Consider the following 27,589-nt stretch of genomic DNA (forward strand, 5'->3'; position numbering starts at 1 on the left):
TTTGAAACCATTTATGGTCGATATCAAGTAAGGCCAACACAGTCTTTTTCCCTTCAGGTTTCCTTCTTTATGCTGTTTGAGGGAGTGGCTTGCAGCTCCACACCCCACGCAGAAGGTACAGGGCAGCATATCTGCTTTAAATGCTCTGTGTACACAACAGCAGCTGATTATATATTATTCACCAACACACTAAATACAAAGGACGAGAGGCACAGCCCTCAATAGGTTAATTTGGAATGCTTTTTGTTAACAAACAAATCTTTTAAAAGTACCAAATAAAGAAAAAGAAAAAAGAAACCTCCAACAATTCGAGTTGTTTTTGCAGTGGCTTTGCAGTGAAGTAGCCTGTCTCCTCAAGAATTCAAATGAATTTTGAGAATCCCCTTAGAAGTGACAGCCCAAAGTGTAAGAATGATAAACGGCTTTGGCCTTGATAATTTTTATTAAGCACTAAATGTCACATTTAACCTGCATTACTGAAAGCAATTACCCATGTATCAACAGTCAAGCAGCATGGAGCGCTGCCTGGAGCAGTGCATTTGGCTCCATCTGGGAATAAGGATTTTCAATTAGGAGGCAAATAGCTGCAGAGGGGCTCGGGTCCTCCAGTGGCTCCCAGAGGAGGCCTGCGGAGTAAAGTCTTCATATGCAAGTCATTGCAGACAGTGTCAACAGATCATCCCCAGCCATCTGCTGCCAGAGCAGCGCTTACTTTATCAAATCTCAATATTTACAGACGCTGATCAGCTCGTGGGACCAGGATGGCTCCCTGCCAGGGAGTTCTGGGAAATTCATTTTAAGGTGTGTTTCAGTGGGCTAATTAATTTACAAGCACCTGTTTCATCGCTGGGAGCTGTTAGCACAGCAGATGAGCCTCAGCCCGGGAGGGAGACTTTATCCTGGCTAAATTGATTTCAATTGATTTTAATTTGCTGATGGCACAGTTGTAGGTTTAACGTGAGCATAGCCTGAAGCCCTCCTACCGCCCCGCTTTTCTCCTTTTTTGGAATAAGCCTTGTGGATGGCTTATTTTTTGGCCCTGTCGTTGCTGGGAGAAGTGGCCTCAGCAGGAGGCTTCATGATAGACACAGCCTGCAATGGGCTCTTGTAAGCGATAGTTACTGTGTCTAATCAGATGTTAGGTGTTAATATCCAGGGTACCAGTGAGATTTGGATTTCAGATAAACAACAGATACATTTTTAGTACATGTGTGTCCCACGGGGACATAGTTATTTGTTTATCTGAAATTCAAATTTAGCCAGGTGTCCTGGATTTTATCTGCTGACTCTGGCAACCCCAGTTAGGGGGCTACTGATTAGTATAGGAGCAAGTTTTGTCCCTGTCTGGGTGTCTCCCATGCTGCAGAGAAATTCCTGTTATGGAAACTAACTTGATTTTTATTTTTTAGTCAAAGGGTGGATCGGAATTTCTACCTCTAGGCCAGACATTCCACTTGTTGCACTATGTGCGTGTAAGTCATATAAATATGTCCTCTTAGAGGGCCACCTTTCTCAGTAAGCTACTTGCAATGGCAGAGTGAGTCTATAGACTGAATGTTTGTCTCTCCTCTATGCATATCTGGAAGCCCTAAGCCCCAGTGTGGTGGTATTAGGAGGTGGGGGCCTGTGGGAGGTAATTAGGTTGAGATGAGGTCGTAAGGGTAGAGCCCTCATGATGGGATTAGTGACCTTATAAGAAAAGACCCCAGAGAGCTTGCTTCCTCTGCTTTCCATCATGTGAGGTCACAGTGAGAAAGCAGCCGTCTGTAAGCCAGGAAGGGCCCCTCACCAGAACCCGACCCACTGGGCACCTTGATCTCAGGCTTCCAGTCTCCAGAACTCTGAGAAATACATACCTGTTTTAGAAGCCCCCTGTCCATGGTGCTTTGTTACTGCAGCCTGAGCTGACTGAAACAGAATCTGCCAGATTAGGTCTTGTTCAATGCTACACAACTAATTAGGGTGAGGACCAGGGCCTTGGTTGGCATTTTCTTTTGGTGACAAGCAGAGGTTCAAAGTTTGGACAACGCTTTTCTACATGTAATTAAGATGTCCCAAATGAAGCTCAGTCATGTAGGGAGTCAGTTCCCCATTTCACTTTCCTGTGCCTCCTCCCTCCTGAAAATAGTCACCTGAAGTTATTGCCTCACGCTACTCCAGATCTTCATTCCATCACAGGATGGTTTTTCACCCAGTCCTAGCTGTGACGTTCTGTGTTGTTGTGTGCTAAGAATTAATTCTTAATGAAATTCTGTTTATTTGTTTTAAAATTATGTTTTTGTCATTCATGCAAGAACTCTTTATTGCGTACCTACTTGTACAGAAAGATGTGCAGTGTATGCTCTGAGGAATTTAAACCAAATATGGAGCCCAGACACATACCAACTAGAAGTAGATAACAGCTATACACATATCTATAATGATCAGTAGGATTTTGTCCCTGCTATTAAGACTTAAGAGAAAAGTCTCCTGTGGGTCCTCATAGAAAGATGGCTGCCTAGAGTGCTGAATGTCATTCTAATAGTAGTTATGAGGAGAGCTTTCAAGAGCTGTTTCTTATGGTGCACTTTAAGATGGGCCCCTGGTGAACATAAATCCAGTATAATAAAATTCATACAAAGTGGGGGTCCCAAGATAACTCTAAACATGCTCCTGGTCTGGCCAACCTCAAGCACAGGGCTAAATGAACATATCCTTCAACAACCCTTCCTAGAGGTAATTTCTCTCGATGAAGTGTTAGTAAACGCTTAGGAGCACTGATATTCAGCTAGTGGTCTGGGTGACTTTTCACTGCCTGAACAGAGTTGGCCATGAAGCCACTTAACGTTCCAATAGGAGAGCCAGAAACAGCCATGTCTCCAAATGTCTTCATCCCTGCACAGACTTCCTGGTGTTTTCACTATCCGAGTGCCATTTATATATAGTTAACATTTTCTTTAACTTAATTTCCTTTTTTAAAATTAAATTAGTGTTTTTTGTTTTTTTATTACCATTGTAGCTTTTAAGTCAGCAACACCATGCGTGGAGTCATGGGTTTGATGCACTTGGTCACTTTTCTTGCTTTGTTACCTGTTCACTTTTCTTGTGTTCTTGTTCATCCACACATCACTAAAATCACCTGCGTGTGTCCTGAAGACCGTGTAACCCCAGAGTAGATGAGGTATTGGAGTCCTTCAGAGAAAATGAGGGGCCTGGTGAGAATAGTCCTAAACAGAGACTGCATCTCTTTTGCAGAGGGTAAGGAGAGCTCGCAAGGGTAAAGATTCTCCACAAAAGCCAAGGAATGCCTCCTACAGTGCAGAGAAATCATGTCTCAAGGTTCCGCTTGCAAACAGTAGAGATGGATTTAGGGGGATCGTCTCTGGAGCAGTCCTTTGGCTTCCTGCAACCCTGTGTTTGGACTCTGCCTGCAGCTGGAAGTACTGTGGATTCAGGCTTTATGCACGTGGAACAATGTGGGTACACTTACCCACTGAGCAGGTGTTCTTAGAGTCAGACTATGAATTGATTGTTTGAGGCTGGGATCCCTGGGAAGCAGTGTGCAGGACTTTGTTCTGGGAGAGCTCTGGGGATTTAAGAGGAGAACATGAAGGAAGGAAGTGGGATTGGGCCTGGGAGACATTGGGCTGAACTTAGTCTCAGCTACAGACCCAGCTGGCTCCATGGGGTGTGGCAAAGACCAGCCCTTTCTACCCTGTGTGGGCCAACCTTCAGATGCAGCCTGCACTGGGAGGGAGGTGACCTGGAGCAAGGCAGCCCTGTCCAGAGAAAGGGATTCCTGAGGAGGGCTAACAGCTGAGAGCCATCTGCCAGGAGCACGTCCTGGTCAGAAGAGCAAGACCTTTATTTCTGAGGTTGGATCGGTGGGGATCACATTATCATGAATCCTCACCAAAAACGCTTATGAGGAAGGCATTTTTGTTCCTCTCATTTAGTGTAGGACAAAACTTTCATCCAGAGTTGGTAAAGAACTTAATCAAAGGCAGCGCATACCTGTTAGTGGATGAGCCGGGTGTGAGACTGGGTGGCCTGGCTCCAGAGCCCATCATACTATGAGGAGCTAAGTTCTATATCTATTTATGTATATATACACATTATATATATATGCATGTATTATATACATATATGTATATAGGCATATGCGTTATGTAATAATATGTGTGCATGTATGTAGAGGCATGTACATACATATACAGGAATTATATGTGTTAATATGAGTGGATATATATGTAAATACATATAAACCTCCCCTGGTGTACTAGTTAAGATGCTATCAGATCCCCAGGGCAATACTGTAGTTACCAATTTGTGCTTTCTAATCCCCTCCCTTTCTCTCTCAACCCCACTCCGCTCCGATATAACAACCATTGGTTTCTTGTCTATAGCTCTGAGACTACTTCTGTTTACTTTGCTCAGTTATTCAGTTCTTTAGACACATATAAGTGAGGTCATATGGTATTTGTCTTTTTCTGTCTGACTTATGTCACTTAGCATAATGTTCTCTAGGTCCATCCAGTTTGCACCCCAACTCATCGAAGAGTACCCCAGCCTACTTGTAGAAGGGCCCAGGCTTGTTGAGAAGCTCAGCCATATGCAAGGCTCCTCTCCAAACACAGTGCCTGTTCTTCCACCCCTTTCTCTCCTTGTCCCATCTCCCATCTGGTCTCAGGATCAAAGGGTGGATCTGGGACGCAGAGCAGTAAGAGCTGCCAACAGAGGCTATGAGGCATGTCTCTATTTGCACTGGGCACTGTTGCTAACTAGCCATTGACTAAGGCTTTGAAATTCAAATGCATTTCAGCATGGCTGCAATTATTTTAGTCTGGGGGAAAAAGAAAAGCCAGACAACTTTGATAACAGGTGCTCACTTAGGCCATTAGGAAAAAATGTAAGTAAAAACCTGTACAGCAACTTTTCAAAAGTGCCATATGCTTGTGAACCTTCCAAGATAAATTGGTTGCAAAATGCTCTCAGTGGTAACAGAATGAGTTCTCTTGCTGCTCGAGCTCATTAATTATAAGCCAGCCAAGTAATGATTGATATCAATAATGGCAAACTTAATTTCGGAATATCAAGTCCTTATTAATGACAAGGAAACCATATTGTCTGCAAAGGAAAATACTTGCATTACAGTTTTCTAGGGGATGGAATGAGGAGAACACGTAGGGGCAGCTCACCTAAAAGTATGAGGTTAAACATACTCTATTGTTTCCCTTCCTAGAAATGATTGTGTGGCTCATTAAAAGATTTTTGCTACCCATGTTTACTCTTGAAGTCGTATTGAGGGGCAGATTTTGAATAAGTGTTAATCACTAGCATTTATAAATTGAGCACATATCATTTAACCCAGATTGGATTTCTCCCACATATGCAAAGATTGAGGGTAAATCAATCAAAGCTATCAATATGTTTGTTTTCTACCAATCTGAGTACTACAAAATGATCAAGAATACAACAGTCCTAGAATAGCTGTGCCGAGATCTTGTGTGTTCTTCATGCAGAATATTGTCCTGAGAAGCACAGACTTTAAATTCTTAGAAAAATGCATGGGAAACTACAGCACATAGTATGGCTGGTATTATAAAAGGTCCACGATTGAGGAGGAGATGTATCATTTTCATTTTAAGAATCCCACCAGACAGGGCTCGTTTAATTTAAGACAGTTGAACTCACAAGCATCAGAGTTTACAATTCAATTATGGAGGGAGATAATCTTCCTGGGGTGATTTATTTAGCTCGTGATTTTTAATTAGTTCTGCTCCAAGAGGGAGTGCTGCAGATTGCAGCCTGGGCCCATAATCTCAGGGCTGTTGATGTTCGTTGTAGTAAACTGTGCCCAGGCACATGCACGACATAAAATACCTTCATCCTATCTCTGCCACGTTTAGCTGATGACTTCAAGAGTCAGTATTGCCATAAGCAATCTTTTCATTGAGCAGCAGTTTCTAGAAATTGTTGGGCTGTGTACAGTTCAGTGGCATTAAACATATTCACATTGTACAACCGTCACCGCCATTCATCTCCAGAACTTATTCATGTTTTCAAAATGAAACTGTGTCCCCATTAAACACTAACTGGACACCTTTATGTGAGATCATGTATTTCCTTACTGTTTGTATGAATTTGCATGAATTTGCAGCCTATGGCTTCCAGACCTGACTCTCCCCCCGCCTCCCCAATCAAGCATTCTCTTGTCTGTGTGGGGTTTCTGTTGTTGTTGTCATGTTGGTGACATCTGGGGAAGAAGTGAACATACTATGTATGTTCCGTAATCCTCTTTAAGATGAACTAGGCTGATTTTTTTTCTTCTGTAAAGTACCTGACTTTGCCTATACACCCACTTGATTTGCTTCAGTGTTGCTTAAACACACACACACACACACACACACACACACACACACACACATATGGTGCTGGGAGCATCATTTTATTTTATTTTATTTTTTATTTATTTATTTTTTGGGAGCATCATTTTAAATAGCAGATCTTAGTCCATTAATTTCTTCAAATGACTGAATAATTCTCCTTTTTCTGTACTATTTTGTATGCAAAGTACCTTTTCTTTGGTGTTCCACTGTCTTCCCTATATACTTAATATTTTCTCTGTTTTCCTCTTTTTGCCCTTTCTTCTGCATCCCATGGGTTTTTTCCTTGTGCTGGGTATCCACTTCATGATGTAGTTTTCTTCATCTCATTTCCACTGTCTGTGACTCCTATTGCAATGCTGAGTAGTACAATGGCATTATTTATATACTTGGTTTCTTCCTTTATTAATTAATTGATTTTAAAGTTTTATTAAAGTATAGTTAGCATACAATATTATATTAGTTTCAGGTGCACAGCATAGTGATTTGACATTTATATACCTTAGGATGTGATCACACCAATAAGTCTAGTATCCATCTCAATTTCTTTCTGTAGACATTAGCTTCCTTTCCTTCTCATCTTTTCTGCTTATCATCTCACATTTTATCTTTTGTCTTAAAAATGTATTGTTTTCTTACTTTTTTCGGAGGAAAATGTGTCCAATCAAAAAAAAAAAAAAGTATTGTTTTCTTAGTTCCCTTGAGTATGAAGCAGTTTTGTAAAATTTATTTTGTTTTGTGGAGTACATCCTATTCCAAAGTATTCTCTTGTCTCCCTTTCTCGTGCTATGGTCTCTGTACTTTTGTTGCGGGAAAAATTATGCAAAGGTTTTGTGATAGTTTTCCCTCCCTTTATAAACTTTGGAATTGGAGAGGGAAAAATTCTGTCCAAGACTGCTGTTTGCCACACAGAGTGGGTAATTCTCCATGGTCCTGTCTCGCGCTTCACATTCGTGTGCCAGCCGGACCCACATTCCAGGTCTGGAAGTGCAGGCGAGGGGAATGGGCTCTGTGACCAGGTCGCTTAGTGTCCAGAGCTTCTCCCTGAAGTTGTCCAACCACCTGTACTGGAGCAAATCCTTCCGCTATATCTCGTCTTCCAGCAAGATACGCCCAGATTGCAGGTTCCACCAATGTGCTGATGGCGGTCCTACTTTACTGTGGCAACAGTTATTTCTCCCCAATCACATGGCCTAGTCCCTATCCTGCAGCTTGGGCTGAGGAAGAATGTTTTCCCTGGGGGAGGGAAGGAGGCTTGGGAGGGATTGTGATCATTCCTCTATCCTCCCCCACAGTGCGCAGAGAGAGATTGCCCAGGATTTCTCTACCTCCTGCTGCTGCAAGCTGCTCTCTTGTAGAGGTGAATTGTGGATCACCATTTCTAAATAGTCATTCATTTGTATTATTTGGCCAACATTTCTCAAAATTTGTGATATGTCATTGGAGCCATCATGTTGATGACGTGTTCTTCACTACTTTTACTTGTTTATAAAGTTTTTGATCAGATCTATGAGAGACAGGAGATTCTACACAATATTCACATATACCGTCCCTTCACGTGCCAGACACCAGAGAATGGATCATTTTCCAAGAGACGTAGATCTCAGTATAAGTAGTTTCTGGTGCAAGTTGAGATTTTTGTTGTGGTGGTAACATTTGCATGAGAGGTAAATTATTAATCACCAAGAAAACAATCGTGGTGAATTTTCAGTAATATATTCGGATAAGGGGTTTTGAACAGTGAAGAGGGGAAGTCTGGAATCATGGAAATATTAAGGAATTACATGGGTTAATGGCATCAAATGACGCCAGAACTCTGGGTTTTTTTTTTTTTCAATTTTTGCCCAGTAGAAGTGGGAAAAACAGGAATTTTTGAAAAATTGACCTGACATTTTTGAGAAATTACTTTAGTAGCAGAGCATGAAAGATAATAGATAAAGGAAACCATTCTTCTGATATGAAGTGCCACAGCCAACATAAATAAATAAAGACATACATACACGCATACAATAGCGCTTGCATTTCCATGTACTTAGAAAGTTAAGACAGAAATGCAAGGAGTCTTGATGCCAAAGTTTTTGGACCAATCCAGTTCTAATTCCAAGAGAAGAATTCATAGTGATTTTGGCAAGTCATCCATAATGATCAAGGCAAGAGCAGGTGTTTGTGTTTCTTAATGTTTAATTAATTAATGAAAATTAATTTTCCAAGACATATATATTTACCTAGGGCGTATGATTTAAAAATTTTGCTGTATATATGTGTTAATTTTAAGATAAGCCCTATCAGTAAAGTGTTAGCTATACATTGAACACAGAATTCTATTTTCATTAAAAAGAAAACCTACAGAGTGGGGGACAAATGCACAGAGAAGTTTGCCAGTCCTGAAGCCAGGTGACTCAGAGGAAGTGTCATTTTCAAGACCCTACTGCTCCTTCATCTCAGGCAAAGTTCTTAAAGGCGTTTTGAGAACTGATCCTTGCAAACCTAAGCTTATGAAGTGAAAATAAAATTATAACACTTAGCAAGATGAACATTCCTTTATTTCTGTAATCCTGTTGAGTTCTCATAATCGTTTTCTACGAGTAACATGAACTGATTGACCACACCCTGCAGGCTTTCTCAAGAAGGTATTGTCATCAGGTGGCCATTTGTCACTATCGTGGCTCAAAGGGGAGACAGTTACAGAAGTCCTGGCCCCTGATACGGCCTGCTCCCCATCTCCATGCTGCTGCCCCAAATGGCACCGTGGAAAAAGGCTATCCCTTGCCCATGCAGTCTGACACATTTGGAGCTGTGTTTCCTCTCCTGGAGCCTGTAGTTGTGTTTGCCTACGTGGGATTTGTTTTCCCAATGCGGTGCCTGGAGCTCTGATGTGTGGTAGGAAAAACACATTGTTATGACAATGTTAGCCTCTCAGCAAATTGCAGAGCCAGGAGGATTGCATTTGAGATGTCACACAAACACTTTTTGGAGCTAATAATGTAGTGCCATATATAAAGCTAGAAAAATTATTTAAATAGGTAGCATTTAAAGGAATAAAACAATCAGAAGGCTTTTGGGGGATAATGAAGATTACTCTGAATTTTAAAAACTGGATATACATACAGCTTTTAAAATAAATTGTATTCTTCAAGGTATCTTCTGGCTCCCCTCTTCAGCTACTGTTTATGCCATCAAGATATATTTTCAGCACTTGTCTTTTTATAGATAGATTAAACTAGATCTCTAGGTAATATTGTTGGAAAAACATTCAGTTTCATCTGGCAACCATGAAGCTTCCTGTTTAATGACATTACCTGGAGAAGTAATATTTCTGTAAATTCAGGGAACAAAGCATATATTTAAGAGAGGCCCGGGCAGAGAAGGGGGTTTTGTCAGCAGGTCATTCAGTGCTAATGCTCTTAGGTAGTTGTCCCCTTCTTTTTTTTCTTTCTGGTTTCTTCCAATTTATTGAGGATGATTGCCAATCTTTGTGTGTCAAGTCTATAGTTGCAATGAAGGTGTGACATCTGTATGTTGTCATTTCCATCTTTCACTGTATGGGACATGAAGACATCTTGCACTTTTATTTTTAAGGCCCTTTAAAATTGCAGAGTACATTATATATGCAGAGGATGCCAAAAACATGTATACACATTTTAAGAAAGGAAAAGCTGTATTCACATTGTAATACTCACTATATATCGATAACAGAAGATGAATACAAGTCACCTTTGACTTCTGCAATTACAAGAGGTGCTCAAAGTGGTTACCATCAGTGTAATTTTAATACAGTTTTTCCCTTTCTTAAAGTGTGTATGCATTTTTTGGGCACTCTTTGTATTATTCATAATCCAACCCCCACCTTGGCTACAAAGAACGGTGTAGCTTCAACAGCTCATTTTCTTCTCTGGTGGTCACTGCCCTTCAAAAGCAACATAATCCAGAAGCACCGCAGGCTTTGGTGGCAGACACGTCTTCAAGCAGTCAGTGCTTTCACTGGTAGGTGCTATGCTGCTTCTTTAGAAGTCTGCTCCATTTAGTAGGAGTCACTTCCTAGCCCCACGTCACCATTGTTGTCAAATGGTGGGGAGTTCATGGCAGCTGTAATGTGATATGAGACAACATTTTGTAGGTCATGATTCTAGACTGATCCATCTTTGATAAGTGAAGAAATGAGGACCCACTGTAATTAAGCAGCCCTGCCGAGGGTCTGGGGTGGTCTGTGGTGGTTTCTTTTCTCCTCACATAGCAAGTTTTCCATGTCACTCACATGTGGGACAGAAGGCTCGAGTAAGAAAAATTAGGCCCACACTTGGCCTTGCTCGGCTCCCTGTTCTACACCAAGCCCCTTGGTGGTGGTGATGGTGGAGGTTTCTGATCTCAGCACCTCAATCCAATTCCATTCAAGATTTCTGAGGAATGAGAACTTGGTTTCTAACAAATGTCTCTAACATGAAACATTCCTAGACTTCCTGGACATAAAACAGAGCCACGGTCCTCTTTCCCTACATAAAAAGTGTCTTTGTGAGAGCGCTTCTTTGTTTAGAATGGGAAAAAAAGAATGAAGTATACTGTGGAGTACTCAGGCAGATGCCTGCTGCCCTAGGAACACATGTATTACGGCGTATCATGCAATGGTACGCTGTGGGAAATAGTAATGAATAGTTTGGGTCACAATAATGTGCATTGTTGATATTTGTTAAAATAAAGATATTCAATTTATCATAAAAGGGATTAGAAGCTTAATTCATGACTATGTTAATATTTGCCTGCAAGTACACAGATAAATGGTGACGCACCTTATCACGTTGAACACCTGCACACACAAGTTCCTCCACTGAGATCTCCATGGGATTGTATGTTTTACAGAGCTTAAACTTTCATTTCCCAAAATAATGATATCATTCATTTACAGATATAGATAGGCTCTCCTCACTCCAACTGTATCCTAAAATGAGTATTGTGACTTCAGCTACAAAAATATGGGATTAATTGTGTCAGTGATATGCCACGATGTTCCCGCTGCAATAACAGACGACTCAACACACACCCGCCAGCCAGCCGCGTTTGCATGCTTTCCCTTCTGCATGCCTGTAGGACGTATGTGGCACCCCAAGGATTCTTGCTCCAGGAGAGGGATGCAGGTGAAACTGGCTTTGTGCAAAGTGGCTAAGTCACAGATGCTTATAAATTGAATCATATTTTAAATGTTCTGGGGAATTTGTTCTTTGAAAGAGATTTCTGATGAAGTCTTTGGGTGAAGTGTCCTGGTGGAAAATGAGCAAACTCTGACTTGATCATCCCTGAGCTAATTTCCCTGGAAGTTGCAAAGGTAAGATCAGGTGGTGGTTTCATCTAACTTCAGAAAAAGCCAAATATGAAGAAAACAACCAGATGGATTAAGTTGCACACGTTATTCGTCAGGATGAATGCTATGTAGATGGCAGATTATTGATATATTTAAATGTCTTGGCTGTATTAGTGTTCTGGGGCTGCTGTAACAAAGTGCCACAGGCTGGGTGGCTTAAACAATAGAAATTTATTCTCTTATAGTTCTGGAGGCAGAAGATCAAGGTGTAGGTAAGGCCACTCATTCCCTCTGAAGGTGCTAAGGGAGCATCTGTCCACCTCTCCAAGGCTTCTAGAGGTTCCTTGGCTTGTGTCAGCACAGCTCCAATCTTCCCGTGGTGTTTCTTCTGTGGTCTCTTCTCTGTATCCAAACCTTCCGTTTTTATAAGGACACCAGTCATAAAAGATTAGGGCCACGGTAACCCAGTATGACCTCAAGCTAACTAATTACAATCCTATTTATAAAGTCACATTATGAAATATTGGGGGTTGGGGCTTCAAGCTGGGCATTATTGAGGACATGATTCAACCCATAACACTAATGTTAGCAGTTATAGTTTTGGGGAAAGCAGATGGCAGAGCCAGCACAATGACAGTGGGCAGAGCAGATAATACTATACTCAGTGCGATGGTCTGGACGAGTTGGGTCCTAAGTCAGAGCTATGCTGTGATCACCCGGCTAGTTTCATGTTCTCAGGAAGAGGAGAAATATAAACTGGCCCTATAATAGCTTGTGTAGTAAGCTACCCGCCTTGACGAAGAATAGATGAAGGTATGTGTGGTAGACCAGGAACTCCCAATATCTCAAAAGGCCAGGGAGGGGACGAGTCGTCTTTGGGTGGTAAGTTGTGACACCTACTGAAGTCAGAGAAGCGCTGGCAGAGGGACCTCCTGCAATGGTGCTGGTGGTATTCCAGCCCAAACAGAATAGCTCGTGGCCCAAGTGTTTGTTTCCATGCATCATCTTGTTCTAGGCCCGGTGGAAATGAGCGGACCCTGAGAGATAATGGTGTCAGTCATACAATCACATGGAGAGGGAGGTTTCCCTCACCCTTACCTCATGCCACGCAGTGTGCTAAGCCTGTTGTGTGCGTTGTGGAGTCTGACTCTCTCCCGGGAGTAAGTCGTCATCCCAATGTCTACATAAAAATGAGTGCTGAGCCATTTTCTCTAAAGATCTCAGCTGTGTGCTGGATTTTGTCCCATCAGTTTGGGCCCAGAAGACATGCTCTCAACCATGTGCTATAAACTCCCTCCGCCAAAACTACAAAAGGATTTCAGAAGGATAGATTAGAGAAGGCCTTGCAGATGAAGAGAAATATGACCAAGCTGGGCTGTAAGAGCTGGTGTCTCGGGGTTGGTTGGGTCTGAGCAACTTGAATGCTGGTGGGTGAGGTCTGTTTGCAGGATGGCTTTCGTGGGCCCAAAGCTGTGTGAGCAGAGGGGAAATAAATTGGGTAGGAAAGGTTGGAGTGATCGGATTATGGCAGGTTTTCAAAGCAACAGAAGTGTTCAAAGTTGACTCTGCTTGCAGTTAGCAGGTGCTGGAAATTCTTATGAAGGAAGTTGGCTTGATGCAGATGGACAAGGACTGCTGGCCAAAGACGGACTGGAAGCAGAGAGCTGGTGGGCCTGGTGCAAAATGATGAGCTTTGCAGGATGGATACAGAGGAAAGAAAAGTTTTTAATGGCAGACCCCAAATTAGAAACAGATTTACAGTAAAGAATAGGCACTATACATCCCTGATTATTCACAGCTATCGTAATTTCACATCGTTTAATATTTTTTGCAAAGAATGCTTTGCATATTCACTTAAAGGTGATTTAAAAAAATAAACATTGTGTGACTTTGCGTATGAATAGATTGAAACATGTCAAAAAAGTTGTCAGATCATGTGTCCCATTATGTATGTCAATTTTTAGCTTAGAAAACATAAGTGCAGGAGAAGAGGTACGGGGGAAGCTCTGAGCACTGTGTGTGCCACGGGTGGGTGTGCATGGGCACAAACTGTGTGGAGTTTACAACTCAAGAAATTTGAGAGGCCAGAAATTAGTAAGTGAGAGGCCAGTGAGCCCTGAGGTAAGGTCAAAGTTGTGCTCTTCTTGCTTTCTTTGGTTGGACATGGGCAACCCTGGACGCCCAGCGATGACTGGAAAAAGATTGGAGAAATAAGTGTTGGATGGGTGGTGGTGGTTGTTGGATCAGCAATGACCTCAGAAAGGGATTCTGGAAAAGAGCTTTGGAGCAATGCAGATGGCTTTCCTCATTTTTCAGGTGAAGACGCTGGGGTGGAGTTCAGTGAACTTCCAAGTTCACCCAATGAACTTAATGACTCTTGCTGGTTCTTACCACCACAGCAGAGCTTGCTAGCAAGGCTGCTGATACCCATTTCCCTTTGTCCTTAGTCACTGAGTCCTGATTTTGGCTGAGCAGTCCCAAATAAGGATTGCATCTCCCGGCCTTCTCTGAAAAGTGTGTGTGTGTCACTCTGTGAATGGCTCTTTCGAGGTATGAAATGCGCTATTCTTTATTCCTTGCTTGCCAGCTGGAAGGATGTTGGGAGGGCCAGAGTGACAGCAGCTATTATGGACCAGGAGGCATTCTGGAAGGAAGGACGGTGTCTCTGATGCCCAGGGGCCTCTAGAAAAACCCAGAACTTAACTTTGAATATAAAATTCTCATTGAATTTATCTCTATGTAACTATTTCTCTTTGGATTAAGCACTCTTTTGACAATATAGTTTGGTTCAGTTAATCTGCTAAACAAATTACTTAGTTTTTGTGAACCTCAGTTTCTTTATCTGTGGAATGGTCATAATAACACCTCTTTAAAGTTGGTTGTGAGCATTGCCTACCAGAGTGTCTGGCACCTAGAATAGATTCAGTACACAGTGGTTATAGTTCTAGCATCATTATTATGGATCTTCAAGTAGATTTTGGAATAAAATTGAATGAAGGACGGGATATTTTGCTTTCCTTGCAAAGATCTAATTCCAGTTCTTATTTTGCTTTGGTTTCTCCATGGCTGCTCATTCTAATAATTTACAATAAATTAAATAACAATATAATAAAAATCAACATTTTTTTGATAAATGGGGCTAATCTCTAAATTCCTGGTATAAAGTAAATTCCCAAACATGTCCAGTATGCCTGTATCTGAATTACTGTACTTTTGAATGTTGCTTATCAAACTCTGATAAGCTAAGACTCCCTTTGGTCTTCTGTAAAATGGGAAGAAAAAATATATGTGGGTGTATGCACGCATACACTTATGTGCATGCACGCGCAGGTGTGTAGCTATTACGGAGTTTTTAAATAGCTGGTCAGTCCCCATCCAAATAAAAGAGGAATAAATGTGGGTTGAGGGAGACGATTTAAGAATCCATTTCTACAGGGTGTTGTTTAGGACACAGTTCATAGCTTTCTCAGGCTGGACATGGTTAAAGATAACTATGTTTGTAGGAAGATGGGTTGCTTTTTTTCTTTTTTTTCACCCATTCTTTCATTTACACGGAATGACTTTTTTCTTTAAACACTGGAACTTTTGTTATGCTAATCCGACAGGGACCATTTCCAATTCAATTTCACCTGGGCCTGGTCAGCCAGTTCCCTTTTGTGGCTATCTCTGGGGACCTTCCTTTCTTTTAAGCTGTGATTTAGTTGGAGCCGCCGTCAATTTCCTGTGCTCATTACATTTGCGGCAATATCACAGATATTTTATTGCGTGGCTGTTCCTGAACCCAGGGGGGAATGCGCCTCCCAGGCTGACCCCTCTTGCCAGGCCTCTGGGCTCAGAATTAGTCCTTTCTGGCCTGCACAGTCCCATGCCTCTTCCAGACAGCATGTTTTTAGGGTGGTTTGCATCGAATCTGGGAATGGAAGCTCGGCTCCTCAGAGACCTGTCAAGAAGCACCAATGTTCAGTAATTAATTAGTGATTTCAAGGAGGTGGACAGGCCCAGGCCACTACCACTGCCTCTGCCCTCACCCTGATCCATCTTAGGAGAAAGGAGATTTTTAAACCCACTACTTTTAAATTTGACATGAGAGTCCTAACCATTAAGCATTTTTTATGATTAGTTTTTATTACAATTACCAATTGTCATGGATGTCAACGAACAGAGATGTTCCTGCCCGTGGTCCTATCAACTAGTTCGGGCATCAGGGTACGCAGTGCTGGAAGGCTGGGCCATGGATAGTTGTCTAGTGAGAAAGAGGAAAACACATACCTGTCGGGATGAAGTTGGGGCTGCTGAATGACTGAGCCACCACATGAAATCACAGTAGCTAGAGAATAGACCTGCTAGAGCAACTGGGTGTCCCTGAAGGTTTCTTTCCTGTTTGAGGGAAAAAAGGAATCTTTGGATCAGGCCTAAGGTGATCATGTTGTCTCATTATCAAGGAAGATGAGTCTTGGTGGACTTAAAAAAAAAAAAATCCATCTTTTTATAACATGTGAAGGTGACAAAACAGAGGAGACACAGGGACAAAGGGAGACAGAGAGAGAGATTGAGAGACAGAGAGCCTTTTAGGAGTCAAATGTTCCACAGGGATTGAGACTCTCCAGAATATTCCCCTCATCTACAGTGTCTGTCCTCAGATTTTGGTTTTTGTTCTCTATGCTACTCCTTTTAGACAGTCTGCAAAATTTAAGCCAATCCTAATGTGGGGCAGATTACTTTAGATTACCTAGTTGGGCCTTGGTTTCCTCATCTGTGAGATGGGGATGATAGAACCTACCTCATAGTGCTGTGTTACGAGGACACTTACCTGTTAGTCTTCACTATTGGGAGAACAACACAAGACATTAGCAACCACTGAAAACAGGTCCTGACCACCAGAAGTTCTCCTCAATACTCTTGTTCCTGCGTTCCATTTCTGGAGTAACACATGGCACAGTCCTGGAGGGTGCAAGTGGCTCTCTGCCCAGGAGGCCCGGTAACCCACCATAATTTGTGGTTGATTCTCGAGATTCTCCCAGTCACTGGGCTGTGCTTCGTCCAGAGAGCGCCTGGCGCGTCTCCCAACATCCTCAATGCCCCATCTTGCTCTCCCTTTGCACCTTCCTCCTCCTTCTCTCACACTTTGGCTCTTTCTTGATTTCCAGTTCCTCCTAGAATTATGACCCCATTGGCCCTTCGTGTTGAGAAGAGGATCACTGCACTTCTAAGCAGAATCCCTAAACTTCAGATGTCCTAATAATAGTTTAAAAATACAGTCATCTCTGTATATCTTCTTTGTGAAGAATCTAGTCATATCTTCAACCACTTCTAAATTGGCTTACTTTTCTTTTTTTATTATTGAGTTGTAGTTTTATATATTGAGATCTCTATATATGCTGGGAATGAGTCTCTTGTCAGATATATGTATTGCAAATGTTTTCTTGAAGTCTGTGGCTTGGCTTTGCATTTTCTTAATCTTTGCATTTTCTTAATCTTTTGTGTGGAATTTTAAATTTTAATTAAGTCTAATCTATCAATTTATTCTTTTGTGATTACTTGCTATGACTTAATAAATCTTTGCCTATACAAAAAAAAATATAGTCTTCTCATCAGTGGTAACTCTATGGTTTTTGAATATTTCTGATCTGCTTTTAGATGCGATCCTGTTAAATTTTTCTAGGCGTCCAATAATAGAGTTGTCAGTTTACACATTTGCCACTGCCAGATGCCTGGAAACGGACGTTATCGCTATTTCATGTCAATGTTCAGAGGCTTGTGTCGGAGCAGCAGTACAACTCTGGCCACTTGGCAGAAGGACCCAGACACTCACACCTTGTTCCATGAGTCTCTGTTTGGGTTTCTCCCCCATCAGACTGTTGGGAATGAGATAATGAAGCATCTGGCCTTGTATTTTGTTCCTTCTCGTTTCTGTGGAAAGGACACATATGCTGGACGAGGTTGAGTTGGCATTGGCTTAGATTTGACCTGTGTGCTCTATCTGAGGACATCATGCTAATAAATACACTTGTGTGCCTTTGCCTAAGGATGTGTTTTCTGCACGTTGACCCTGCCAAGCTTGGTTGGCATAGAGACTGCGTACCTAGGCCTAGTGGCAACTGCTGTCCGTATATGTCCTGCCTATGGCTATGTTTTCCTCTCCCCACACTTGATCTCTAAAGCTGAAGCCTTTTTGCCTGGCTTTCTACTAAATGGAAATTGTGTGAGACAGCTCTGCCCAGGACAGTGTCAGCAAAAGGTCTTGGGGAAATATTGAGAGGCTGGAAAACAGACAGTCAGCAGTGGAATACCTGAAACCATGTTTCCTGCAGTGATATGTAGAATTTTGGAGATAGCTGTGGATATGGGAGAGTGTTTGACCTGCAATCAGAAAGTGTGGCTCTGAGTGCCAGCTTTGAGGCTCAGAAACTGGGTGACCCCTAGGACATCCTTAGCTTCTCTGGGCCTTCATTTCCTTATTTTGGAAAGTGAAGGTTATAATATCAAGTTGGCTCCAGTGATGGTAGAGAGGGGAAGTGGCTAAGCTTGGGAAACCATCCTGGAAGTAAATGAAGTGTTTGGATCTTCAGCAGATAAGCTTAGGACCAAGAGAAAATATGAGAGAGAGAAGCATGTTGGCATAAGAGCAGGACTTTGTGATTGGCTGGATATAGGAGAGAAAGATGAGAGAGAATAATGGAAGAATTAACAGAATAATGGAAGAATTAATTTACTTGCCATTTCTCTTGCATCTTGTGCTTCCTTGGCCTGAGGTGGCAAATCAGCTGTTGCAGATTTTGAAGGGAGCACTTGTGAACTACCCAGAGAGAAGGCCAGGTGAATGGAGAAGGGACTCTTACCTGTGTAGGAAGCATCTTAGAAATGCTGATATAGGACACAGGCTGATATAGTACCTGTCAGACTCCGTGAAATGTATCCTGCTTAGGAGAAAATTTGGTGCCCTGAATTAGCAATGACCTGAGCACTGGTCACCACCGGGCATGTGCAAAAGTAGGGGGTTCACCCTGTGTCTGAGGTCATTCTAGATTTGTGAGAATGTGATGAATAAATTTGGGGATAATGTTAATGGTTCATGGCTAGTGAAAATTCAGCTATTCTATTTCAATTTGTAATTTGCCTTTTGCATTAAGTTAATAATTCCTTTTATTATTTATGAATGATCAGGCTGTTACACGCAGGCTAGTGTCTTTCTATGAAGTGTTCCTCCTGGATTCCTATTTTTACCTTTTTGTGGGTGGAACCCCTAAACGCTTCTGCACATAAGTTCTTTACAGGAACTCCTAATTCTTCGGCATAATAAGTCTAGATGAACAAGCCAGATAGAATCGTACCTATTGCACATGAGAATGCATTCCTTGTCACAAAGTAGCAATTATTGCATGGATCATGCCCTGAATCACTGGGGGATAGACAAACCTCCCCCTGCCCGACAGACCATGCTGCAACACCTGCTTTATGTCTGGACACCTTCCTTTTTGTTCTAAAATTATAAACAGCATCATTAAGTCACATCATCTCAGCCACACACCTTTTGGGAAAGAAATTTGAAAAAGCATGCAAGCACACCGAGCATCCTGTTTTCATGATACTTATCCTTGTGATAGAGGGCTTTACCCATTTGTCATTATAAAAGTGAGGCGAGCCATGAGGAAAGAAAACAATGACTACTACTTACCATAGTTCAGCATTTTAACTTTCTCTCTAGGAAAAGTCCTGCTTTCTTTTTATTGTAGGCACACGCGTGGATGTTTGCAAAGGCTCTTTGAATTTGGTTCAAATGTTGATCATTTCAATGAACTACAATTAGAATACTGTTTGAAAACAAGAATGATTCTATCATTTTGAGTGTATTTGAGTAGTCTTTTCAAGTTAAATCTCTTTTGGCTTTTGAGGAGATAAAAGCATCGGTGGTGGTGGTAATAAAAATAATGCAAATGTTAGATAAACCTACGCTAGCTGTTGTGTCCACTGACTCCCCATACTTTATATGCTCACTTGGATAATCAGCTAGGCACAGGGCTTCAACACTGTCTCTAGCAAAATCCCATTATATTGGGGGCAAATAAAATTAAACTGGAGTTGAAATGTAATTTAAAAGTCAATGTGTCTCAGCTATTAACAGCGGCTCTCAGAATACTCCATACAAGCCCACTGGTCAGACTTGTTCTTTCACGAGTCTCACCAAGCACAATTGTTGACTGGGAACTTTGGTGGCCCAAGGACACTCTGTTAGCTCTGCCAGTGCTGTAGCCACTGATAGCAGAGCAGAGCCCTGGATATGCTGAAAATTGTGTCTCTGTAGCCACCGCACCTTCTTGTATAGGAGATACTGCACCAGTCTCAGCCAAAAAAAAAAAAAAAAAAAAGAAATTGCAATCAAGATTTACTCTTTTCTTATCTGAATGGCTCCATTTGTTAATCATGGATTAATTAATTTTCCTTTTCATTCCAAAAGACTTTTGAGGAAGCTGGATTATTAACCCAGGGGATGATTTCCTTCATTTGCCATTATGGTTTTGCAGAAAGTTTGAAACCAGTCACGTTTACTTTTCTCAAGAATAGGACTTATTTTCTCTTCCAGGGCTCAGAAGGGAACAACATCCAGCCTTAGAGAGAAGAAGGGTATGCTTATGCCTATCCCCCAAAGATTCAGCTTTCCTCCTTTCCCCAAATCCTTCTCCTCAACAGCAGTGTTGCTACCTAGGAAAGAAGGTTCTAGCACTCAAATTCCTTAAGTGTGCCCTTTAAACCCAGGTGTAATTCATCAGGTATCTTTACAGCTGAAAATCAAAATCAAACAGTCTTTTAATGGCTGACTTGAGCCCATTAATTGCTTTTTACTACTTCCCCCCAAATACAGCTATTGTCTGATACACATGAAAACTGAGGCAGAGGGCTAAAGGGCCTTGGCCAAGGTCGATGGGCTAATGGATATTGGACCCCTGAATATCCTGACACCTCTGAGCTGACTTTCCATACGCCATTGGTGTGCTAGTAGGAGGCAGTGGAGACCCCAGAGAAACAAAAAGCCTGGACACAATACTCTAATATTGCATTGTGATGTCTGTATTAATGTGTGATGACACACTGCAGTTTCATAGCCTCACAATGGGAATGTCACCAGTGGAGTGGGAGATTGTCACCAGGGCTGGGGCTCCCTTGGGAGTCCATTCAGAGAGGGTTTTTTTCATTTTGTGGGCTTCTTAAAGTTTTGTTTTGGAAAGGCAGCTTTGTTGGGGTTTCTTGCCCCAGCTAGAACATTTGCCACACTGGAGTAAACATTTTGCTTGTCAGATTGCTAATTTTATTACCTTTTTTTGATGTTGTTTAAATATCACCTACTGGCCTGCAACACTTAGGTCTGTTTTGGAAGCAATCGGGTAGCGTTCATTTTTTTTCAAAATGAGAAAAAGCAAGAGTGGTTTTTAACCTGACTATAGATGTTGATGTAGGTGATGTTGGATCTGCTGGCAGTTTCTGAGTGTGGGCCGGGATCATGTCTCGTGAAGCCAAAGAATGGAAACACGGACCAGAGAGAGGCAAAAGTTTTAAAAAGAGGATAGTTTATTAGAGGCAAGAGAAGAGGTTGCAGCTCCCGAGTACGAGGGGGTCCCGAATGGGGGGTGCCCCATGACTGAGGCAAAAGCTCTTACTTTTATACCTTCCCTTGACTGCTTGGGGAAGGGGAGCTGTTTGGAGAAGGGAACTTGTTTGAAGAACTGGCGCCTTTTAGTGAAATTTGTCTACCAGGTTTGTTCTGCTTGCCCATCCTAAAGGAATTAGCAAAGTAACCCACTCTTTATCTATCAGGTCTGCTCCATTTGTCAGGCCCAAAGGAATTTTAGGATTAATCTCAGGGCCTTGTTACATTATGTCCTGGAGCGAAGGACTGATTTCAAAACCTGAAGTTTTAGGATATGACTGTCTTTTCTTTATTCCTCCAGGGATAAAGGGGTAAGGGGGAACTCCTATAATTTAAATACGAACATTAGACTGACTTTGTCCCATCTGGATGGACTGCCATCTAGACCTGCCTCTTCACTGGTTTTCTGAACTCTTTTGCTTGGACACCCTGGGATGGTTTAACCACTCTGCTGGCTGGTTTTGCCTCCCTTTTGGTGGATCACATCTTCTGCTAACTTTCAGCAGAAAATGTGTGTGTAAGATAAAAATTTAAATCACTGTTTTATTTTCTACACTCATCCTTAGTTGGTGATTTGGCTGGGGATAGATGTCTAGATTGGGTTTTAAAATTGTTACCCCATTGTCCGCAAGATTCTGGTGCTGAGAATCCTGAGGCTGTTCTGATTCTTGATCTTTTGTGCTAGACTCCTTTATCCCCCTCACCCTTAGAAGCATTTATAAAGGATCTTCTTTTGACCCAAGTATGCTGAAGCTTCAAGTGTTTGGTCCTTTTTATTGATATTTTTATATGTGGGCGTTTGTCCATTGTGTGGACGAGTCAACAGCAGCCTGGATACTCATATTCTTCAGTCTGGGCAATTTTCTTTAATTCTTTTAAAATTTCTTCCTCTACATTTTCTTTATTTGCTCTTTCTGGAATTGCACTAATCAAATATTTTATATCTTGTATGCATCATTTAATTTTTCTTATTTTGGCTCTATTTTCCATCTTGTTGATTTTTGTTCTAATTTCTGAATAATTTCACAATCTTTTATTAAAGTTTTAATTTTAAGCGTATTTTTAATTCCTAAGAACTGTAATTTTTTCTTTGAGTGTGACTTGAATATCCTTGTTAATTAAGATGGCATATCTTCTCTTTTCTCCCTGACATTATTAGGGATTAGTTGTTCTTTAGTTTTTAAATTTTCTTCTCATCCCTTCCCAAGTTCCTCTTTGCTTTTTGTTTTAGCCTCTTTCTCCTTAGCACCTTTTCTCATATGTCTGGTTACTTGTGGCTCCAGGCACAGTTAAGGGTGAGGCACTAAATAGCTGTGCAGAGTCAGCTCATGAGGGCCAACTGTTAAATTTTCATGAATTTTGTGAGTCCATTGTAATATACAGCCATTATTAAAAATTAAATTGTACTGTATAAACTTACAGTGAAATACATAATATAAACAACAAAGGTAATACATACTCAAAGCATCACTTTAATTGCACTTACTATATTTGATTATTGTCTGCACTCCTGTTATTTATGTCTGTTGTATGGTAAATATGCTATGTGATGGCATACTCCCCAGTTTTCTTCCCAACTCCACATTTAATAACATCAGATGGCAGCCTGAAATTAGCCATGGTGGGAGTATTCCCACTACGGAAATTGGCCAACACTACGGAGCAGTGCTCTCCCAAACCTCTACCCCCACTGGGAAGCCTGTTGTTAACACATTTCCCAGCACACCCCTGCAGTACCAACCCTATTCTTGATACTACAATTGGTGCTTGCCGATCTGGAAGATAACTATTTGGGGTTGTTTTCCAGATCTGAGCATGGATTTGCATTGACCAATGCCATCACCCCCACCTCAGCTCAAGGCTCTCTGGCTCACAAAGAAACGCCCCCTTATGAACAAATTTCCCTCCCCAGCAAGCAGAAATTCTTTCTTTCCTTAGTCCAAACTCAATTTTCCCCAGTGTTATGTTTAAACAAAGACCAATGCTTTGCCTAATAGTCTTTCTGAATTTCACAAAATCATTTTACAAAAATGTTCACATTACAGTTTTGAAATGACTACTTTCCAAAGAAGAAGGCTATTCCAACGTAGCTTTTACTTCTCAGTAGGGATGTTGGGATTCAGTTTTCCTGTATGTTTAAGAAACTGTAGATTTTGTATGGTATGCATTTACTGTCCTTTTATTTGAAAATATCTACAACAGTAATTAACACCATACTCGACAAAAAAGTTTAATATTTTCTATGAAGGGAACTGTAGCTGTGAATGCCCATTGCAGTGTGGTATTTTAAGGCTTTCAAAATGGAGAGTCCCACAGTTAAGATACAAGACATCATTGGATTAGTTTGATTTTCTTAAAAAGTTAAAATGAAAATTAAATCATATACATATATCATTTTTAACAAAAGTAATATTCTCTAAGCTCAATATTTTAGTCTGAAAATTATGACATTGTGAACAGGAAAAAATAAAAACAGCTAAAATAAGACAATAATGAAGAAATGAGATAATAGTCTTCAGATGAAACAATTAAATGTGAATTATGACATAATTGCAGAGTGCCACCCCCCTGGCCCTGATGGGTAAAGAAGAAAGCTACTAATGATATAATAGTGTTTTTTGTATTTATTCCATCACAAATTCTCCTATTTTGTTGTTTTTCAAAGTTTCTCAAATGTTCCTTTAGAATCGGGGTTATATGTTTCTATTGAGTCAAAAGTAATAATACTGAAAATTTAATCAAAGTCTCAGTGGATTTGTACATCAGAATACTATTCCTTCAACGGCTCCACTGACAAGTGTGGAAACACACACTTCCTCCCCTCGTTGTTCATGTGGCCATCATTTCAAATTATCAACAGTATACATTTTGAAGTCACCAAGAATTAATTTTCTAAGTAGTTAGGTATAAAATTTATTTAAAACTTGAAAATAATTAACTAGACTATATCAACTTGTACAGGACTAATATAGTTATTCTGGTATTAAGGTTTTTAAAAAAGTTTTGTCTCACATACTTTTATTCAGCAGTAAATGTCATCATGCAATCAAAGTCACGCCTTTAAAGGGAAAGCTTAGTTTCTGGAATTATGTAGCTAAAAGCCGAGAAAGAATTTGTTATGTTTGCATATAAATGTAAGCATTCATATGCACATTCATATAAATACATGCATTTCAACATACACACATGCATATTTGTATGCTTATTCACAGAAACACATTCATATGCATACATATTTGTAAGCATAACATTTATATTTGTATATGCATTTGTGTACATATACATACAAGCACACACAGTCTTAAACATTAACATATACGCACATACTCTATATTTATATACATATGCATTCTGAAATACAAACAGCTATGTCTATATAGATATATCACATATGTGACATATTCATAAACATGCACATTCATGGACATATCCATCTACATATAGAGACAGTTGGACACAGATAATTTGGTGCATTTCATGACTCATGACATCAGAATCAAGTTGTAGTGTTTGGAGAAATCAAATGCCACTATAGCAGCTATTCACATTTGTATTTGATTTACTTTTAAATTAGTGTTAGATTGTAGTCATGAATTGTTGGCACACTCTGGCACCTGTACCCAATTTGATTTGTCAATGGCCCTGTTAGTTAATTTACCTATGATGGTGTTCAGCTTCCCATTGACTTCAATAGCTTGAGGGTAAAAAGGTACATGACGGCTCATTCTGGATCTATCGTTTGTAAGTTTATATTGTCTCTTTTTAAAAAAAATACTTATTTTCTTATATTTGATGTAATTCATTATTATTATGAAAATTGTGGGAAATATGGCAAAGTGTGTATTGGCAGGAGCTATTTAGTTGCAAAGATGGTTATTGCAGCTGAAGCATTCAACTGTAATAACAGTGTATTTCTCTTTGTATGATTATTATTTTATGATGCTGAGATCCTAATACAATTTCATGTCCTGGGTTTCTTCTAGCAGTGCTGTAGCGTAAGAATTTTTCCATGTCATTAAAATTCTTTGTCAACAGTTTGCAATGATTGTAAAGCATTCCAGCATATAGCTGCAGTCTAATTCACTTATTTCTGGCTTTGTTATTGGGCATTTAGTTGCTTTCCATGTTTTGTGGTATTAGGATTATCTCACAGTGAACGTCTTTGAACGAAGGATTATTTTCTAAGAATAGATCTTCTGTAGTGAAGTTACTGTGGCAAGAGATATGAACACATTTAAGGCTCCTGATATGTTGCCAAATTGCTTCCCCCCCAGAAAAGTCGTCTGAATTTTTACCTCTACTGGCAATGTGTGAGCCCACATCTTGCCTGTTTTTGAATTTGCTAGTGTTTCCAAGTGCCTCGGCCCCAGTTCTGAGGTTTCCCCCAACACCAGCTTCTTTGGTGGGTGGGTGTGGGAGCGACTTTTGTTTCCAGTATGAAAATACCACTTTGAACTCTCCAGATCCAGGTGAGATTTTTCTCACCCTCCACCCCACCCACATTCTATGCCCTGGGGAAGCCAGGCTCTCTCTGAGTGCTTTCTCATTTATCTTCTCTGGTTCTTAACTCATGCTTATGCTAAATTTGTTCAGTTTTTGGATTTTTTCCATCATTCAGCCTTTGTGCTATTCAACATTGACCTAGATGTGAAACTCAAGGCCTTCTTTGGCTTCGTAAAAGCAAGCAAACAAAACCCCAATCCCTTCCCAGGAAGAGAAGACCTGCTAGAAGATCTGGAGTGGCTGTGGGCTGGGCAAAGGGATGCATTGAAACAAGGTAGATTTCCAACTGGATATTAGACATGGCTCAGGGTGGATATCTGGGCTCCTGCCAGGGCCTTTTCCTCTGTACCCTCCCCTGTTCCTTTCCTCCAGGGGCCCTCATTGACTTCCAAATCCCTCTCACTCTTACACACAGCAGTATACCTCCTCCTCAGCACCCCACAGATGGTCTCAAGGTCAGGCCTTTATATCAAAGAGTCAGGGTGCTTCATGGGACAAAGACCTTTCTCCTGAACAAGCTCTACCCTCTTTAAAAGGGAGTTGAGATTGTGATGGCAGTATGTCCCCCTAGTTACAATAAAGTTTGATGAATAAGATGATGCTCCTTGTAACCTTAGGGTCATGACTTGCAGAATTATAGACACGGCAGTGTCTGGCACTGGCTACTAAATGTTTGTTTTTCTCCTATTCCCTTCTTCTCTATTCCTCCCCTTGTAGAATTTAAATCTTCTCTCAGGCGAGTGCCTACTTCATGAGGTTGTAAAATGTTCTGCTTTAGACTTCATAATTTCATAAAAAAATAGAAAGTATAAATTAAAGTTCTGGTGAAGTGTGCATGTGGGGATGGGTAGGGAGGATTGACTGAAGGGGTACAGCCACCAGCTATCCTTCCCGTGGTTTGGAAGTGAGAGTGACATTTAAAGACCCCAGTCTTGGAAAAGATGGAAAGCAGATGCTGCAGAATGATAGGGATTAAATAAGAGTAATAAAGAGACCTCATTCTCCTCATGAGATATGAATCAGGTTGTCTCAGCAGTTGCTCCCACTTTTGTAGGCTATGGGTTAGAACAGTGCTTCTCAACGTGGGTCCCTAGACCAGCAAGCAGCATGGATCTCACAGAGAATTTGTTATAAATACAGAGTCTCAGGCCTGGCTCTGATGGACTGAAGCAGTGCACCTAGGGCAGGCATAGGAATCTGAATTTTAACCAGGGCTCCAGGTTCTGCTGCTGCATCCTCTAGTCTGAGCACCACAGGCTCATGATAGCAGTCCTGCGTCTCCTGAAAGATGGGGCTTCAGGCTTTGCTGGGGGATGGTGTCGGACCCTGGTGTACATTGAGTGGGTCCCCATCTTGCTGCATTTCTGTGGTTTCTGTGACATTACTTAAGATGTTCAGCACAATTAAGATGCTGGGGACAGTGCACTCCACAGAAGCGTCACTTGTAATGGTTTATGATGACAGAGCTGGCACCTTTTTATGTAATTACAGTCCATACTTATTATTTTCTACTTAGCTAGATCTATACTTGAAGTAGATGTAGGACATAATATGTGAATATTGTGTATGTATAACGCATATGTGTGTATCCACCCACATTCAATACCTATGCAGATAATACCTTATAATAATGTGGTATACCAGATTTTTAATCAAAGCATCCCTTTGTCAGGGTGCAAAACTAATTGTGTTGTTGTGTGTTGGAGGTCAAAGTTGTTATAATAAAACATCCATCTTGGAGCTTTTTAGAGGAACCTGTTTAAAAAGGTTAAAGTGGGTAATTAT

The sequence above is a fragment of the Rhinolophus ferrumequinum genome, chromosome 4 (assembly GCF_004115265.2).
Source record: "Rhinolophus ferrumequinum isolate MPI-CBG mRhiFer1 chromosome 4, mRhiFer1_v1.p, whole genome shotgun sequence".
NCBI lineage: Eukaryota > Metazoa > Chordata > Mammalia > Chiroptera > Rhinolophidae > Rhinolophus > Rhinolophus ferrumequinum.